Source organism: Macaca thibetana, chromosome 20 (assembly GCF_024542745.1).
Source record: "Macaca thibetana thibetana isolate TM-01 chromosome 20, ASM2454274v1, whole genome shotgun sequence".
NCBI classification, from domain to species: Eukaryota; Metazoa; Chordata; class Mammalia; order Primates; family Cercopithecidae; genus Macaca; species Macaca thibetana.
In genome coordinates, this window is record NC_065597.1 from 55,685,515 (window position 1) to 55,705,556 (window position 20,042).

The 20,042-nt window shown below is 41.5% G+C and overlaps 1 protein-coding gene across 4 annotated transcripts in view; it reads right to left on the reverse strand.

Moving 5' to 3' along the window:
• LOC126944488 (phospholipid-transporting ATPase ABCA3-like) overlaps nt 1–14,043 on the reverse strand; it is a 179,919-nt gene extending 165,876 nt beyond the window's left edge. For 2 of the 4 annotated variants that reach the window (XM_050774026.1, XM_050774023.1), the window contains exon 1: nt 13,223–13,305. The gene's annotated coding sequence lies outside the window, so the exon portion shown is untranslated. Of the gene's footprint in view, nt 1–511; nt 608–13,222; nt 13,306–13,741 lie in introns of those variants that run through there. The other 2 variants (XM_050774024.1, XM_050774025.1) reach the window with 2 other exon arrangements.
• Nucleotides 14,044–20,042: the final 5,999 nt, after the last annotated feature.

Here is a 20,042-nt window from a genome sequence, read left to right on the forward strand (position 1 = left end):
TGGGATTTCACAACTATGTGACCGTGAATATCTGACTTAAATTCTTGGGACTACAAGAAAGAGAGCTGGAATTCAGGGCCAGGAATGAAAGGGATTAGATTAGGACTTGACTTTGTAAGTAAGGAGGAACCTAAAGGAGACTGACCTTCCCTGGGACTGCAAATAATCTCAATCCTTTTTTTTTTTTTTTTTTTTTTTTGAGACAGAGTCTCACTCTGTCGCCCAGGCTGGAGTGCAATGGTCGGATCTCAGCTCACTGCAAGCTCCGCCTCCCGGGTTTACGCCATTCTCCTGCCTCAACCTCCTGAGTAGCTGGGACTACAGGGGTCCGCCACCTTGTCTGGCTAGTTTTTTGTATTTTTTAGTAGAGATGGGTTTTACCATGTTAGCCAGGATGGTCTCGATCCCCTGATCTCGTGATCCGCCCATCTCAGCCTCCCAAAGTGCTGGGATTACAGGCTTGAGCCACCGCACCTGGCCAATAATCTCAATCCTTTTAGCTTCTACAAACCTCAACTTCAAATAATCTCAATCCGCAATACAGGATGAGGGCGCTCCCAAGATTGCAAGTACTGACAGCTGCCTAACATAAAAAATGAATCCTCTCTGCAAAAAAAATAACAAAATGCTATAGTCAACTACTTCTACAAGCAATTTTTTCTGAATATGACATGAGACGAACATAAGATACTTTAAAATTTCTACTATTACTACAGAATAACTTTCTGACCTTGGGGTAGGCAGAGATTTCTTAAAATGGATACTAAGGATACAAATCATAAAAAAGGGGCTTTATCAAAATCTAAAATTTCTGCCCATCAAAATCTAAGCTAACATCAAGAAAATAAGTCGGGGACTGAGCCTTCACGTCTGCCCTAGCACCAGGCTAGATCTCACAGCTCCAGGTTCTGGGCCTACCTGGTAGACCCAGCTGCCAGGCTGGCCCCTACAGATACAGGCTCTGGGCTTACCCATTGCCAGGCTAGTACCAGCAAACTGAGCCTCCAAGCCCATACCAATGCCAGGCCAGATTCTGCAGTCCCAGGTTCCAGCCCAGCCTGGTGGACTTGGTCTCTGGGCCTGCCCCTGCACTAGGCTGACCCAAACACTAGGCATCCCAGAATAAGGATGGCACACCTGGGCTCAAACACCTGGCAGGCACCTGCAAACACAGGGCCCAGGCCTTCCCTGTGCCAAGCCTTGTGAACCCAGGTCCTAAGATGGCTCCAAGACCCAGTTTTTCACAGACCTAGCTTCTGGGCTAGCAACCATACACCCAACCTCCAGGCTGGCACCAGTGGACACAGGCTACAGGTAAGCCCCAACTAGGCACAATGCTAATGCCTAGTTCTAGGACCCCTGAGGATAACAAAATCCACGGATGCTCAGTGTCTTATATAAAATGGTGTAGTATTTGCATATAATCTACACACATACTCCTTATGACTCAGATTTTCTCTAGATACTCATAATACCTAATATAAAATCTATATAAATATTTGTTACATTGCATTGCTTTTTATTTGTATTATTGTCATATTGTTATTTATTAATATTATTTTTACTATTTTTGGCCCAGAGTTGAATCTGTGGATGTAGAACACACAGATATGGGGGGTCAATTGTACACATTCTTCTCAAGCACACACACAACATTCTCCAGGAGAGTTCGTATGTTAGGCCACAAGATAAATCTTAGTAAATTTATGAAGGCTGAAATCCATTTCAAATACCTTTTCCAGCCACAGTGGTATTATACTAACAATCAAAAATAGAAAGAATTTCAGAAAATGCAGAAGCATATGGTAATTAAACAACATTCTCCCAAACAACCAATGAGTCAATGTAGAAATTAAAGGGATTTAAAAATATCTTGAGGCAAATGAAGATGGAAACACAACATACAAAAATATGTAAGTTATATAGTATACAGCAAAAGTGGTTTTAAGAGTGAAGTTTATAGCAATAAACATCTACATCAAAACAGAAGAAAGATCTCAAACACGCTGACATTATACCTAGAAACTAGGTATAGGAACTGGAATTGGAAACTAGAAAACCAGGAACTAGAAAAACAAGGACAAACTAAGCACAAAGTTCACAGAAGGAAGGATAAAATAAAGATCAGAGCAGAAATAAATGAAATAGACTAGAGAAACAATAGAAAAAAATCAACAAAACTTGTGATAAAGATAAAACAAACTTTTAGCTAGAATAATAAAAAAGGAGAAGAGTTTTAAGTAAAATCAGAAATAAAAAAGGAGACATTATAATGGATACTACAGACATACAAATTATCACTAGAGACTATGATGAACAATCATGTTAACAAATTAGATAGGCCGGGCGCGGTGGCTCAAGCCTGTAATCCCAGCACTTTGGGAGGCCGAGACGGGCGGATCATGAGGTCAGGAGATCGAGACCATCCTGGCTGACACGGTGAAACCCCGTCTCTACTAAAAAATACAAAAAACTAGCCGGGCGAGGTGGCGGGCGCCTGTAGTCCCAGATACTCGGGAGGCTGAGGCAGGAGAATGGCGTGAACCCGGGATGTGGAGCTTGCAGTGAGCCGAGATCTGGCCACTGCACTCCAGCCTGGGCGGCAGAGCGAGACTCCGTCTCAAAAAAAAAAAAAAAAAAAACACAAATTAGATAATCTAGAAGAAATGAAAAAATTCCTAGACACATACAACCTACCAAGTATCAATCACAAAGAAAAGAAAATCTGAACAGACTGATAACAGACAGACTGATAAAATAGACTGATAACAAACAGACTGATGAAAAAAAAAAGACTGAATCAGTAATAAAAAGTCTCCCATTAAAGAAAAGCCTAGAATCAGATGGCTTCTGGGCTGAATTCTACAAAACATTTAAACAAGAAATAAGACCAATCCTTATCAAACTCCAAAAAGTTTAAGAAAAAATATTTCCAAACACATCTTATGAAGCCAGCACTACCCTGACACCAAAGCCAGACAAGGACATACAAGAAAATTACAGGCTGGCCAGGCATGGTGGCTCATGACTGTAATCCCAGCACTTTGGGAGGCCGAGATGAGCAGGGCAAGAGTCTGAGACCAGCCTGGCCAACATGGTGAAACCCCATCTCTACTGAAAATACAAAAATTAGCTGAGCACGGTGGCACATACTTATGATCCCAGCTACTTGGGAGGCTGAGGCAAGAGAATTGTTTGAACCTGGGAGGGAGCAGAGGTTGCAGTGAGCTGAGATCATACCACTGCGCTCCAGCCTGGGCAACAGAGTGAGACTCCATCTCAAAAAAAAAAAAAAAAAATTACAGGCTAATTCCCTGATGAACGTAGATGCAAAAATCCTCAACAAAACACTAGCAAACTGAATTCAACAGCATATTAAAAGGATCATTCATTCACCACAATAAAGTGAGACTTATCCTTGAGATCCAAGGATGGTTCAACATATGCAAGTAAATGTTAATACACCACATTAACAGAATAAAGGACAAAGACCATATATTATCTCAACAGATGCAGAATAAGCATTTGACAAAATTCAATATCCTTTCATGATAAAAACTCTAACCATATTAGGCACTGAAAGAATATAACTCAACACAATAAAGACTATATATGACAAGCTCACCATTAATATCACACACAAGATAAGATAAAGAAAGCTTTTTCCAAAAGCATCTCAGGAAAGATACAAAGATGTCCGCTCTTACCACTCCTATTCAATATAGTAATGGAAGACCTAGCCAGAGGAATCAGGCAAAAAAAGAAAGAGAAGTCATCCAAATTGAAAAAGAAGCCAAATGGTTCCTGTTTGCAGATAATATGATGTTATGTATAGAAAATCCTAAAATGTCAGTGAAAACACTGCTAGAACTAATAAAATACAATAAAGTTACAGGATATAAAGTCAACCTACAAAAATAGTAGTTTCAGCCGGGCATGTTGGCTCACACCTGTAATTCCAGCACTTTGGGGGGCTGAGGCAAGTGGATCACTTGACCAGAAGTTCAAGACCAGCCTGACCAACATGGTGAAACCCCATCTCTACTAAAAATACAAAGTTATCTGGATATGGTAGCACACATCTGTAATCCTAGCTACTTGGGAGGCTGAGACAGGAGAATCGCTTGAACCCAGGAGGCGGAGGTTACAGTGAGCCAAGATTTCGCCATTGCACTCCAGCCTGGGAAACAAAAGTGAAACTGTCTCAAAAAAAAAAAAAAAAAAAAAAAAAGTTTCTATACATTAGCATTAAACCATCTGAAGTGAAATAAAAAAGGCAACTGTACTTACAATAGCTATGAAAAATACTTATGAGCAAATATAGCCAAGGGAGTGAAAGACTTGTATATTGAAAATCATAAAACATTGATGAAAGATATCAAAGACACAAATAAAAAGAAAGATATGCCATGTTCATGGATTGAAACAATATTGTTAAAATGTCCATACTACCAAAAGTGATTACAGATTCAATGCAATCCCTATCAAAATTCCAATGACACTTTTCAAAGAAATAGATTAAAAATCCTAAAATTGTTATTGTACCACAAAACCCCAAATACCTAAAACAATTTTGAGGAAAATGAACAAAATGGAGGCATCATACTTCCTGACTTCAAAATATATTACAAATCTACAGTAATCAAAACAGCATGGTACTACTATAAAAACAGACACATAGACCAAAGGAAGATAACAGCCCCAAAATAAACCCACACATTTACCATCAATTGATTTTTGACAAAGATGCCAAGAACACACAATGGGAGAAAAGACAGTGTCTTCAATAAATGGAGTTTAGAAATCTGGATTATATATGGAAAAGAATGAAATTAGCCTTTTATACCATGTACAAAATCAACTCAAAATGGATTAATTTTTTTTTTTTTTTTTTGAGACAGAGTCTCGCTCTGTCACCCAGGCTGGAATGCAGTGGCGCAATCTCTGCTCACTGCAAGCTCCGCCTCCCAGTTTCACGCCATTCTCCTGCCTCAGCCTCCCAAGTAGCTGGGACTACAGGCGTCCACCATCACGCCTGGCTAATTTTTTGTATTTTTAGTAGAGACAGGGTTTCACTGTGTTAGCCAGGATGGTCTTGATCTCCTGACCTCATGATCTGCCTGCCTCAGCCTCCCAAAGTGCTGGGATTACAGGCATGAGCCACCGTGCCTGGCCATTCAGATCAAATTCTTAAACGTGATACTTGAAACTGTAAAACTACTAGAAGACAACATATAGGAAAAAATGTGTAACTAGCTCTACCAAATATTAAAACATACTACAAAGTCTCTATAGTTAAAAAAGTGTTGTATGGTATGTGAATTGAAAGACAGGCAAATTGAACAGAATAGAAAGTCTAGAAATGAACCAAACTACATATAGAAATTTAGTTTATTATATAGTTAACATCCCAACTAACTGGGAAAAAATTCTACTTTATAGTAAATGGTGCTATAACAAATAGTCATTTGGAAAAATATAAAATGTGGGAGTGGGAAAAGTCTCCATGAATCAAAATCTATTACCAAGATAAGTCTGATAACATAGTATGTACAAATATATTTTGTGAAGTAAATGTCAACACAGAGCCAAAAGATAAATGACAAACTGGGAGAAAAATAACATGTATCACAGATAAAGGGCTAATCTCTCCTATATATATATATGAAGATGTCTATAAATTGAAGGGGGAGGGATAACCATTAGAAAAATGAAAAAAAAAATTCTTTAAGTTCCTTGTAGATTCTGGATATTAGCCCTTTGTCAGATGGATAGATTGCAAAAATGTTCTCCTCATCAAAAAGTGGGTGACAGATATGAACAGACACTTCTCAAAAGAAGACATTTATGTAGCCAACAAACATGAAAAAAAAGCTCATCATCACTGGTCATTAGAGAAATGCAAATCAAAACCACAATGAGATACCATCTTACACCAGTTAGAATGGTGATTATTAAAAAGTCGGGAAACAACAGATGTTGGAGAGGATGTGGAGAAATAGGGATGCTTTTACACTGCTGGTGGAAGTATAAATTAGTTCAACCATTGTGGAAGACAGTGTGGTGATTCCTCAAGGATCTAGAACTAGAAATACCATTTGACCCAGCAATCCCATTACTGGGTGTACACACAAAGGATTATAAATCATTCTACTATAAAGATACATGCACATGTATGTGAATTGCAGCACTATTCACAATAGTAAAGACTTGGAACCAACCCAAATGATAGACTGGATAAAGAAAGTGTGGCACATATACACCATGGAATACTATGCAGTCATAAAAAGGATGAGTTCATGTCCTTTGCAGGGACATAGATGAAGCTGGAAACCATTATTCTCAACAAACTAACACGAGAACAGAAAACCAAACACCGCATGTTCTCACTCATAAGTGGGAGCTGAACAAGGAGAACACATGGACACAGTGAGGGGAACATCACACACCTGGGCCTGTCAGGAGGTGGGGAGGGGGGGCGCTAAGGGAGGGACAGCATTAGGAGAAATACCTAATGTAGGTGACGGGCTGATGGGTGCAGCAAACCACCATGGCATGTGTATACCTATGTAACAAAACTGCACGTTCTGCACATATACCCCAGAACTCAAAGTATAATAAAAAATGTTAATGAAAAAAAAGCAGTTCAAAGAAAAATAGTCCTCAAACATAACAAAAGATCTTCATATTCACTCATAACAAGAGTAATGTCCATTAAAACTGACAAGTCATTACTTACTTTCAGATGGGCAAAATTTCAGAAGCTTTACAACACATTGTAGGTGAGGCTTTAAGAAAATAAATACAATCCCATCAAAGTTCCAATAAGCAACTGCATAGAAATTCTAGTGTTAGAATAGTCAAAAACAACTTTAGAAAAGAACAAAACTGGAGGTCTTATACTATCTGATTTCAAGATATATAAAGTTACAGTAATTAAAACTGTGTGGTATTGGTGAAGACACAGATACATATATCAGTGAAACTGAACAGAGTCCAGAAATAGACCCACACTAAGATGGTCAATTTTTTTTTCCCACAAAAGTACCAAAGGAACAAAGGGAATTCTTTCCAAAACTCAGTTATCTTTCCAAAAATAACTGAATATCCTTATGGGGGAAAAAATAGCACCAACTTTACCTCACACTAGGCACAAGAAATTAACTCGAGATGGGTCACAGACCTAAATGAAAAAAGCTAAAAGTATACAAATTTAAAAGAAAAGAGGAGCAATGAATGAAATGAAGAAACATAGGAGAAAATCTCTGTTACCTTCAGGTGGGTAGGGATTTCTTACTTTGCACACCCAAGGTATGGGCCATAAAGGAAAAATTGGTAAATTAAATTCCATTAAAATATAAAAAATGTACTCTTGTAAAGACACTGCAAGGAAACAGAAATGCAAGTGGAGAAAGAAAATATTCATAATACATATCTGATAAAGAATGTTATTCACAATACATATGTATTCACAATACATATCTGATAAAAATACAAAAAAAATTAGCCAGGTGTGGTGGCACATGCCTATAATCCTAGCTAATCAGGAGGCCGAGGTGGGAGGATTGCTTGAACCTGGGAGGCAGAGGTTGCAGTGAGCCAAGATCATGCCACTGCACTCCAGCCTGGGCAAACAGAATACATAAAGAATTCATACAAAACTACAAGGGCAGAAAACAGACCAGCAGTTGTCGAGGTCTAGGGATGGGAGGATTTGCACAAAGGGGTACAAGGAAGACAAAGTAAGATACCCAAAAAAGTATTTTCTGCATGATTCCATTCATATAAAGGCACAGGCAAAAACCACATCAATGGTTATAGGGGAGGGGTTTGTGATTGATTAGGAAAGGGCAAGAGGGAATTTTCTGGTGTTACAGAAATGTTCTGTGTCTTGATTAGGTGTGCACATTCTTTGAAACTGATCAAACTGTCACTCAAAATCTGAGCACTTCATTTCATGTGAACTGTATCTCAATAGAAAAACATTTTAGAAATCATTACAATTGCTATATACTGGATACAGACAACAATCTTAAACTACCCAGTGGTGGGGATGGTATCTTGTTCTCCTTTGTGTCTCAAACACCATGGAGCTTAGTGCATTGTGCATTGTTTTATATAAAGGACATGGCCCTGTAAATCTCAATTAATACATGACTAAATTTTGCGGTTTTTTTGAGATGCAGTTTTGCTCGTCACCCAGGCTGGAGTGCAATGGCACAACCTCGGCTCACTGCAGCCACCACCTCCCGGGTTCAAGCGATTTTCCTGCCTCGGCCTCCCGAGTAGCTGGGATTACAGGTGTGCACCACCACCCCTGGCTAATTTTTTGTGTTTTTAGTAGAGATGGGGTTTAACCATGTTGGTGAGGCTGGTCTCAAACTCCTGACCTCAGGTGATTCACCCGCCTTGGCCTCCCAAAGTGCTGGGATTACAGGCATGAAATACATGACTAATCTTAATCAAACTGGCAGAGCAGGTGTTTGGCTGATGTGGTGATGGGGTAAAATCAGTTTATGATTCACACAGCCTTCCAACTTTGCAACTATGCCATTCTTAAAGGATTTTTCACGGAAGGGGGATTCACATCAAGTGCTTACTCCTTAGTGCAGCTGATCAATACACTCGATACATGTCTGCAAACTTTAAAGGAATTTATGCAGCAGATCCAAGTCTTAAAGATTAAAAAAAAAGAGCAAACAAACCTAGAAACAAAATTCATAAAGTAAAACCATAGCAAAACAAAGATTCAGGCAGAAAGATGTTCATGGTAACACTGGAAAACAGTAAGATCAAATGAAAACAGAAAGAATGATTACATAAATCATGCCAATACCTTCAATAAAATCCTGTTCCTCTATTACAAAGAAGGGATAGATATAGATGTGCTGTCATGAGAGGATAATATATTGTTAAGGTAGAAAAAGTAAATTGCAAAGCATTATACATGATATAAACACATTGTTTGGAAAAATATATATGTATAGAAAAGTAGCACATGTATAGAAAAGAAAAGTGGTAGAAGATCTGTTGATAGTATGTCCTCAGGAGGTGGAAAATGGGGGACTTACACATTTTACAAATTGTATGTCTATAGAGTTTGAACTTTATATAATGTACCTATATAGTTTTTCTAATTAACTCTTCAGATGGGGGAACAGGTAAACCTGTGAAGAAGGAATCATCCGAAACACTCTCCCACTAACTTTTTTCTCTTGCTCTTTTAGTGGGTAATGTTTTGGAATATTAACCATAAGTTTTCGATTCAGTAACATCCCTCATTCAATCTTTTATTTTTTGGTCTCAGGGAAGACAGAGCAATACTTAAACCTACAAAGACAATGGCCAGTTCTTTCAGTTGACCCTTTCCAGGGTAAAACAATGGATTGGAAATAATGCACAATAAGGAAATGCCAAAGTCCAGCTGCTCAGCATCATCCCATCCCTTTCACTGTTCCCAAAATAGATTTGGGGGATCTTATTTATAGCAGAAGAGTTCTGACTCCAAAAGAGTCTGGCCAGGAACAAATGCACATCAACATCCTGGTCCTAAATATGTAACACCCTCCACCCTTATCCCTGATAACTTGGATGCAACCCTTGTTAGGGAAAGGAGGGTTGGGAGGAGCAAGAACCTAAAATGCCTGAAAATTATTAGGGCAACCTGCCAAACTGTAGTTGCAAAAGAACAATTAGTTATTGAAAATTAAGCAATTACATGGTTCATAGCCCTGAATTATTAGAATTAAATTTATACTATTTAATTTCAGCTCCTTTTCTGAACTGAACTGCTTTAACTGAGACATTGTAATTTTCTTAATTATACTTAAATATATGTTTCTTTTCTTTTAAACTTTCTGCCCACTTTGCACAAAATGAGGTAGCCAAGACAGCCTTAAAGTTCTCCTCGGCTTGACTTGAAAAGGCTTTTTCCTGACTCTAGGCCCAAAACTCTCTTTTCTTAGAGCATGATATGGTTTGACTCTGTGTCTACACCCAAATCTCATCTTGTAGCTCCCATAATTCCCACGTGTTATGGGAGGGTCCCTGTTGGTGATGACTGAATCACGGAGATGGGTCGTTCCTGTGCTGTTATCATGATAGTAAGTCTTATAAGATCCAATGGTTTTAAAATGGGGAGTTTCCCTGCACAAGCTTTCCCCTCTTGTCTGCTGCCATGTGAGATTTACCTTTCGCCTTCCGCCACGATTGTGAGGCCTCCCCAGCCACGTGGAACTGTAAGTCCAATAAACCTCTTTCTTTTGTAAATTGCCCCGTCTTGGGTATGCCTTTATCATCAGTGTGAAAATGGACTAATACAGTAAATTGGTACCAGCATAGGGGGACACTGCTGAAAAGATACCAGAAAATGTGGAAGCAACTTTGGAACTGCATAACAGGCAGAGGTTGGAACGTTTTGGAGGGCTCAGAAGAAGACAGGAAAATGCGGGAAAGTTTGGAACTCCCTAGACACTTGTTGAATGGCTTTGACAAAAATGCTGATAGTGATATGAACAGTAAGGTATAGACTGAGGTGGTGTCAGATGGAGATGAGGAACTTGTTGGGAACTGGAGCAAAAGTGATTCTTGTTCTGTTTTAGCAAAGAGATTGGTGGTATTTTGCCCCTTCCCTAGAGATCTGTGGAACTTTGAAATTGAAAGAGATGATTTACGGTATCTGGTGAAAGAAATTTCTAAGAAGCAAAGCATTCAAGAGGTAACCTGGGTGCTGTTAAAGGCATTCAGTTTCAAAAGGGAAACACAATAAAAGTTTGAAAAATTTGCTGCCTGAAAATGCAATAGAAAAGAAAATCCCATTTTCTGAGGAGAAATTCAAGCTGGCTGCAGAAATTTGCATAAGTAACAAGGAGCTGAGTGTTAATCACCAAGACAATGGGGAAAATGTCTCTATGGCATGTCAGAGACCTTCATGGCAGCCCCTCCCATCATAAGCCCAGAGGCCTAGGAGGAAAAAGTGGTTTCATGGGCTGGACCCAGGTTACCCGTGCTGTGTGCAGCCTAGAAACTTGGTGCCCTGTATCCCAACTGCTCCAGCCATGGATGAAAGGGGCCAATGTAGAGCTTGAGTCGTGGCTTCAGAGGGTGCAGGCCTCAAGCCTTGGCAGCATTCATGTAGTGTTGAGCCTGTGAGTCCACAGAAGCCAAAAATTGAGGTTTGGGAACCTCTGCCTAGATTTCAGATGTATGGAAACTCCTGGATGCCCAGGCATAATTGTGCTATAGGGGTGGGGCCCTCATGGAGAGCTTCTGCTAGGGCAGACAGAATAGAAATGTGGGGTTGGAGCCCCCACATAGAGTCCCTACTGGGGCATTGGCCTAGTGGAGCTGTGAGAAGAGGGCCACCGTCCTCTAGACCCCAGAATAGTAGACCCACTGACAACTTGCACCGTGTGCCTGGAAAAGCCACACTCAATGCTAGCCGGTGAAGGCAACCAGGACGGGGGCTGTACCCTGCAAAGCCACAGAGGCAGAGCTACCCGAGGCCATGGGAACCCACCTCTTGTATCTGCATGACTTGGATGTGAGACATGAAGTCAAAGGAGATCAGTTTGGAGCTTTAGGGTTTGACTGCCTTGCTGGATTTTGGACTTGTATGGGGCCTGTAGCCCCCTTTTTTGGCCAATTTCTCCCATTTAGAATGGCTGTATTTACCCAATGCCTGTACCCCCATTGTATCTAGGAAGTAACTAATTTGCTTTTGATTTAACAGGCTCATAAGCAGAAGGGACTTGCCTTGTCTCAGATGAGACTGTAGACTGTGAACTTCTGAGTTAATGCTGAAATGAGGTGAGATTTTGAGGGACTATTGGGAAGGCATGATTGGTTTTGAAATGTGAAGATACCGGATTTGGGAGGGGCCAGGGGCAGAATGATATGGTTTGGCTCTGTGTCCCCACCCAAATCTCATCTTGTAGCTCCCATAATTCCTGTGTGTTGTGGCAGGAACCCTGTGGGAGATGATTGAATCATGGGGAAGGGTCTTTCCCATGCTGTTCTCATGATAGTGAATAAGTCTCATGAGATCCGATGGTTTTAAAAAGGGGAGGTTCCCTGCACAAACTCTCTTGTCTGCCACCATGTGAGATGTAACTTTCACCTTCCATCACGATTGTGAGGCCTCCCCAGCCACGTGGAACTGTAAGTCCAATAAACCTCTTTCTTTTGTAAATTGCCCAGTTTTGGGTATGTCTTTATCAGCAGCGTGAAAACGGACTAATACAGAGCATTTTCTTTAGAAAGCTTTTCACTGTAAATCATTTCTCTGTCTTGAGATATACGTAATTCTTTTTAATAGCGTCTTACTAGTTTTACAAACCAGAATAATCTTTGTCAAGGACCTGGGAGCCATTCCTTTGAAATGCAATCATCAAGGAAGACAGTCCCCCTATGTCCCAGTTTCTATGGGAGGGTAGGAGCATAACTTCCCTGAGAGCCAATTAGCAAACACAGCTGGCCTAATCACGGAGGAAACCTTTGTAATCTCAGCAAACAACTCAGTATGCTTCCTACAGCCCTCCAGCCCCTTTCTACTCTCATCCTAAAGCTTAAAAAACCCTGCCCGACTTTGTTTCAGAGTTAGTTTAGACTGAGTTCTAGTCTCCCTTCCCTAGGACAACATCTTTGCCTAAAGTATTCTTTGCATATGTGACTTTCTCTGGTGGAATTTATGCTTTGACAAAGGAAAACTAAGACAAATTAAACTACTTATCATCACTGAACTTCCACAGCCCCTGCTGCCATTTATGCAACACTTAACATGTTCTTGCAATGTAAGTATCAGGACCGCCCTCTGGGTTGGATACAATAGCATCCTTTCCTCTTACAGTTATTTTCAGATACAAGCCTTAGGAAATGGAGGCTTAGAGAAACCAAGCAATTTGCCATAGGTCACAGCAAATAAATTCTGGACTAGTGAGGACTAGGGACAAGGCATTTGCTTCCAAAGTCAGTGCGTTCAAGCACTTTGCATAGCCAATATAAAATTCCAAACAGTGCTTCTATTTGATTTGATTATGTGTATGTGTGTGTGTGGTGGTGGGGAGAGGGTATGAGGAAGTCTCTGGAGATTTATATGCGTGAGTTTTGTTTGGGGGGTCGCCCTTTAGGGCTCTGCGCGCCGGCCTCCAGTGCGTCAAGGAGCAGCGGCCAGCACAGGGGACGCCCGCAGGAGGAGGACTGGCCGGGACTCCTGGGCACTCACCGCTCAGGCCTCGCCGCCGCCTCTGCCACTGAAGAGCGCGCGTCCACCGGGGCGGGGCTCCTCCCAACGCTCTCCCCAACCGCCAGCTGCCCGCGGGCAGGTCTGTAGCCTGGCCCTCGCGCGGACTCGGCTGGGAGCTGGCTGCACGAGGGCGGAGGGCGCGCAGTAAGCGGAGCGGTAGGAGTCAGCGGTGCCAGCCGCGAGAGGTACGGTTGAAGCAGTCGGCGGTGCGCGAGGGGAGCACGCAGGAGCCGCCTCAGTCCCTCCTCCGCACGTGCGCCCACAAGTGTAGTCCCCAGTTTGTTCCACCTGTTATCCCTCAGCTCCAGTGCGCCCACCTGCTGCCCCACCTGCCCAACGTTACTTCTTCCCTGCTTCCCCTACAGCCCGACAGGGGTCGGGGTCCTCACCCACCGCCCCACCCACCTCGTCCCATGCGCCCACCCACCTTGTTCATGCACACACCTATCTCGTCCCATGCGCCCTGCCCTACGCCCCAAGTCCCTGAAAGGGCCCCACCTAGGCACCCTTTTGGATGCTCTTCAGGTTCTTCGCCTATCGATCCTCCTGGACGACCCCACAATCCTCCGCCTCTCGCGGGCTCCTCTCTCCGTCGTGTGCCATGGTCACCTTCAGCAGGCCCAGCCGCTGATGACAAGTTTAAGAAGATTCATGAGCCGCTGCTCCTCAGGGTCTACTGGGGTTTAGCAGACAACTTCCCAAAGGCCCGGGGTCCTGCAAACACCTCATACGGGCCACTCAAAAGATGCCGTCCTGGGGCAGACCCCGCGCCACGCGCGCTGTCCTCGCGTTCCCTTCTCCAGCTTGCGCAGCCCCTGCGGCTTCTGTCCCGGACGGTTCAGCGCGGGGGACGCCCCGCCCGCCCGCTTCATCTGCGCCCGCTGCCTTTACCCGCTTAGCCACCCCGGCGTTTCCACCTCCGTATATTTCTCATGCTCCCGAGTTCTATAATGCTTGCTCCTCTTGGCCCGCCCAACCCCAATTCTCGCGTCCAGTGTTTGTTTAGAATCGCAGGTTTTGATTCGATCACAGGCCAAATTCACTGTCCCCTGCGATGCCCGGTACGACTTGCTCCAGCTCCGAAGTTAAGCTTTTGTCAGGAGAGGGCGCTAGAGGAACACTGCAGGACAAGGAGTTCTCTTCCTAGTTGGGGAAAAATCCAGGACTATATAGAACATCCTCCGCCCCAAACTGGGAAGGAGCCAGCAGACCAAAGAATGACTCAGACCAGTCCAGCTTGACGAGTACATGAGTTTATTAGGACTCACGTATAGGCCATTTCTTTTCTTTTTTTTTTCTTTTTTTCTTTTTTTTTTTTTTTTTTTTGAGAGGGAATCTCATGGTACCTCGTTTTCATCGTCACTGGATGCTTTCTCTGGGTTAGCAAAGGTCAAGAAGACTTGTTCCGGTGTGATCTGACTGACGGAATAGTCTTCTAAATCAAATTGCTCTTTAGCTTCCTCCAAAATGCCAAACACCGTTAACAACAGCAACAAAAACGCAGTTACCATTGCAATCTCCCCTTCAGCCCCCAACTCAGATGAGCCTCTCTTCCACTCCCCCATTCCTATTAAGTGTATGTTGGAGGACAAAAGGCACAGAAGGGGGAGGTGAGAAGGTGGAAGAACAGAGAATTGAGAAAGTGAGAGGAGGCCATTCTCTGTTCCCATTCTCTTGATGGACATGGACTAATAGTCAGATTTAGGGGAAGAAATCAAGGCAATTAAACTCTAGGGGTATTTGGAAAGTAACCTAACGCTGCTGCTCCTCCCAACAATGCCAGGCTCCCATTCCTAATGCCTGAATCCCAAATACTCCCCACCCTTAGTGCTCTCTTAACATGCAGTGTTACAAGGGCAAGATTTCGACCATCACCTTTCCCCAGTCCTTGCTGGGAATGTAGCAGTTAAGGACCCCTTGGTTCTTGTGTTTTAAGACACTACCTAAGAAAGGATAATAGGACAAGTGAATAATCTTACAGACTTCATTTGAAATCGCCAAAATATCGCTCTATTTACTTAATTATATACTTGGAGGGGTGGATAAAGGAGGTTAATACAAAAGGAGATATGACCTGCTAACCCAATCTCTTTGGTATCCATGATATAGTTAATGGTTTTGGCAGATTTATTCCTCATGAACTAGTCTTATTATGTGGAGTTCATAGCAATGATTGAGGGTACAAATACTAGCCAGTTCACCTGCCCAATGTAAAACACCTGAGCCTTCTAAAAGTGTAATGTGGTCAGGTGCAGTGGCTCACGCCTGTAATCCCAGCACTTCGGGAGGCCAAGGCGAGCGGATCACCTGAGGTCAGAAGTTTGGGACCAGTCTCGCCAACATGGTGAAACCCTGTCTCTACTAAAAATAGAAAAATTAGCCACGCATGGTGGTGCACGCCTTTAATGCAAGCTACTTGGCAGGCTGAGACAGGAGAATCGCTTGAATCCAGGAAGCAGAGGTTGCAGTGAGCCGAGATTACGCCACTGAACTCCAGCCTGGGCGACAGAGTGAGACTCTGTCTCAAAAAGTAAAAAATAAAATTAAAAAAAAAACCTAACTAAAAGCCTAATGTTACTACGAGACTTTATTCCTAAATGCAGTGCTGAGAATCTGAACCGGGATGTTTTTCTCCCTGGCGGTGTGTGGGCATGTACAGTGTGTTTGGTGGGGAGGACAACAGGAATAATCACAATAAGAACAAGATTAATAACAATAAGGATTAATCATAATAAGAATAATCACAGTACGAATAGCCTCACACTATTCTTGTAATTATACAACCCCATGCCATGTGGAACAGGAAATCACGTATAAATCACCAAAGTCAGACCACTTGTTCTAGTTTCTTAACAGGTGAGTAACGATCCACAGGTGGAGTAGGAGGAAAAAGGGTGGTGTCTATTCCTAATTTAGAATAAACATTTGTATTTACACTTTTATTGCATATTTGTAGATTATAGCAAATGAAATTAACTGGGATTATAAATGTTAGAAAAAACACGTTTGTCACGGTGTGGGATTTTTCTTAATGTTAGTCGTAAAGCATGTATTGCCTTCATGATCACACAAATAAATACGAAATATTTCAAACATCGAGCTTAATGAATTATTTAAAGCAAATACACACAAAACCACCCTATCCAGGTCAAGTAATAATAACCCATACATTCTCATGTGCTACTTCCCAGCTTCTGTCCTCTATAAAAAGTAGCCATTGCTTTTATTGTTATTTGAGCAGTTCCCTAGAAGTTCTCTTTTTATCTTTTTATCTACACATGCACCTCTAAAATTGTGATTTGGATTTTTCTACTTTAGAACTTTATATGAATGGAATCATCAGTATTCATTCTTTTCTTTCTGCTTCACTCAATAGTATGTTTGTAAACTTCACTCATGTTGCATGTAATTATAATTCATCATTTTCCTTTCTGCACAGTAATCTGGTATATGAATGTTGTATATTTTCCATTTGTTTACTAATAGACATGGGTTGTTTTTAGTGTTTGTTGACTCTTGTGAATATCACTTATTTGAATATTATTTTATGTATCTCTTGGCACAAGCGGATGCAAGTATCTCAGGTATATACCTAAAGGTAGAATTTTTGGGTCATTGCTTTTTGTAAAACTGGTTATGCCAACTTTAGCTTTCCCTCGGAGGTACACAGAACTGGTGAGTGTCCTCTTCACATAAAAGCCTGGACAAACTGCAAATTAATAGCTTTTATTTAACCTATCAGTTCTCTGATTGGGCAAATACTGGACAAACACCTAACCCAGCATCAGGGGAGAGACAGGTGCCTACAGGGAGCAACAGGACAAGAGCACCTACTTACACCAGGCAGACACTGCTGAATGCCATATCAATTGGTAAGAAGATTTAAACATTTTTTAACGCATTGCTAAAGGCCAAGTATTGGTCTATCATGAGAACATAAAGATCATTCTTTTATTTTTAACCTCTGTGATACAGTTTGCTTTAGTTGTGTACGGCAGAGAGTTGGATTTTGCTTTTTAGCCACTCTGAAAAATATTTTTTCACCTAGTCAGAGAATTAAGGCTTTCTATGTTTATTGAGAGGACCAATATGTGCTACAGAAGTTCTCCCACACTGTTCTATAATTACATGTCGATGGAAATACACATATCTACATACATGCATGAGTAAAGACTCACACGTGACACATATCCCCACTCTGGTTGATTCTATTTATTGTTATATTCATGATACAGAAACATTTATGCATTTTTAAAATATGTATCAATTGTTATATTTTTATCACACAGATACCTTTCATTTAGCCCAAATTTTAGAGGCACATATAGTCGATGCCCACCATTAATTCTTATGCACAAGCTCTGCCAATCAATTTTTAGTTAATGGGAATTTTTTCATTTGTATGTTTTTCAGGAAGAGCTAATGGAAACAATATTCCTTGTGTTCATGAGTCTTTGTGAGTTTTTTTTTTTTTTTTAAATAGAGTTTTGCTCTCATTGCCCAGGCTGGAGTGCAATGGTATGATCTCGGCTCACTGTAACCTCCGCCTCCCGGATTGAAGTGATGCTCCTGCCTCAGCCTCCTGAGTAGCTGGGACTACATGCATGCACCACCATGCCTGGCTAATTTTGTGTACTATTAGTAGAGATGGGGTTTCACCATGTTGGCCAGGCTGGTGTCAAACTCCTGACCTCAGGTGATCCACCTGTCTCGGCCTCCCAAAGTGCTGGGATTACAGGTGTGAGCCACCACGCCTGGCCCTTTGTGACTTTTAATCTTGAAGGTCATTTTGGCTGGAGGTAAAAACCTTGCTTGTGTTTTTCTTTCAATGAGTATCTCAAACATCTGACTTGCTCTCCTAGCATACGACTTTCTTATTACAAAGTCTGCACTCAATCAGACTTTTTCTATTATGAAATACTTGTCTTTTTCATCTACATATATAAATGTCCTTGCCCCATTTTATTATTAAAGTGAAGTAGTTTATTAGAATATTCCTTGGTGTTAGTGATTAGGGGGTCAGTTTTTTCAGGTGCTTTCAATGAGTAGATTTGTGTTCTTTTATTTCAGGAAATTTTCTTGAACGATAGTTTTTAGTATTTCTTCTGTGGTTTTGCTTTTTATCTTTGTGGACTGCTTTCATAATTGTTTTGAATTGATATTCCCTTGTTTCTCCCTGACAAGTTCTCATCTATATTTCCATTTGATTGTTTTTCTATTTTTCTCTTTTCCAATCTCCATTTCCCTTACACTTTCCACACTATTAGCTCTTGAAGGGTAAGTGTTTCTTAAATGTTTACTTTAAAAAATCCAGCTGGGTGCAGTGGCTCACACCTTTAATCCCAACACTTCGGGAGGCTGAGGCAGGTGGATCACTTGAGGTCAGGAGTTGGAGAGCAGATTGACCAATATGGTGAAACCCCGTCTCTACTAAAAATACAAAAATTAGCTGGGCATGGTGGAAAATGGTCTTTTACTTATGATATTTTTCTATGGACTTCAATTATAATCTTTCAAGTTGTTCATGTTTTAGTGAGATGAATTTTCTTCTGGTTTTGGAAAGAGTTTCATAAATAGGAGACTGGGTGCAACAAAATAACTTTCTTTTTTTCTTTTTTTTCTTTTTTTTTTTGAGATGGAGTCTTGCTCTGTCTTGCCCAGGCTGGAGTGCAGTGGCATGATCTCGGCTCACTGCAGCCTCCACCTCCTGGGTTCAAGCGATTCTCCTCCCTCAGCTTCTCAAGCAGCTGGGACAACAGGCGTGTGCCACCACACCCAGCTAATTTTGTATTTTTAGTAAAGACAGAGTTTCACTGGCCAGGCTGGTCTCAAACTCCTGACTTCAGATGATCTGCCCACCTTGGCCTCCCAAAGTGCTGAGATTACAGGCATGAACCACCACACCTGGCCTAATTTTGTTTTTTTGATATTACAAATAACTTTATACCATTGTATTACTATAGTTAACAATTTAAATGAAATGGATGAATTCCTTGAAAAGCACAACATATAAAACTGACATAAAAATAACTACCTATTCTAAAACCCCATAAAAAAGTGGGCAAGGGATATGACAGACACTTCTCAAAAGACATTTATGCAGCCAACAAATACATGAAGAAAAGCTCAACATCACTGATCATTAGAGAAATGGAAATTGAAACCATAATGAGTTACTATCTCATGCCAGTCAGAATGGAGATTATTAAAAAGTCAAGAAACAACAGATGCTGGCGAGGCTGTGGAGAAATAGGAAAAAATGCTTTTACACTGTTGGTGGGAATGTAAATTCGTTCAACCACTGTGGAAGACACTGGTGATTCCTCAAGGATCTAGAATCAGAAATGCCATTTGACTCCCGTTTACTGGGCATATACCCAAAGGAATACACATCATTCTACTATAAAGACACATGCACACGTATGTTTATCACAGCACTATTTACAATAGCAAAGACATGGAACCAAACCAAATGTCCATCAATGATAGACTGGATAAAGAAAATGTGGTGCATATATACCATGGAATACTATGCAGCCATAAAAAGGAATGAGATCGGCCGGGTGTGGCGGCTCACACCTGTAATCCCAGGACTTTGGGAGGCTGAGGCGGGTGGATCACTACATCAAGAGATTGAGACCATCCTGACCAACACGGTGAAACCCTGTCTCTACAAAAAATACAAAAAAATTAGCCAGGCGTGGTGGCGTGTGCCTGTAGTCCCAGCTACTTGGGAGGCTGAGGCAGGAGAATCCCTTTAACCTGGGAGGTGGAGATTGTAGTGAGCTGAGATCGCGCC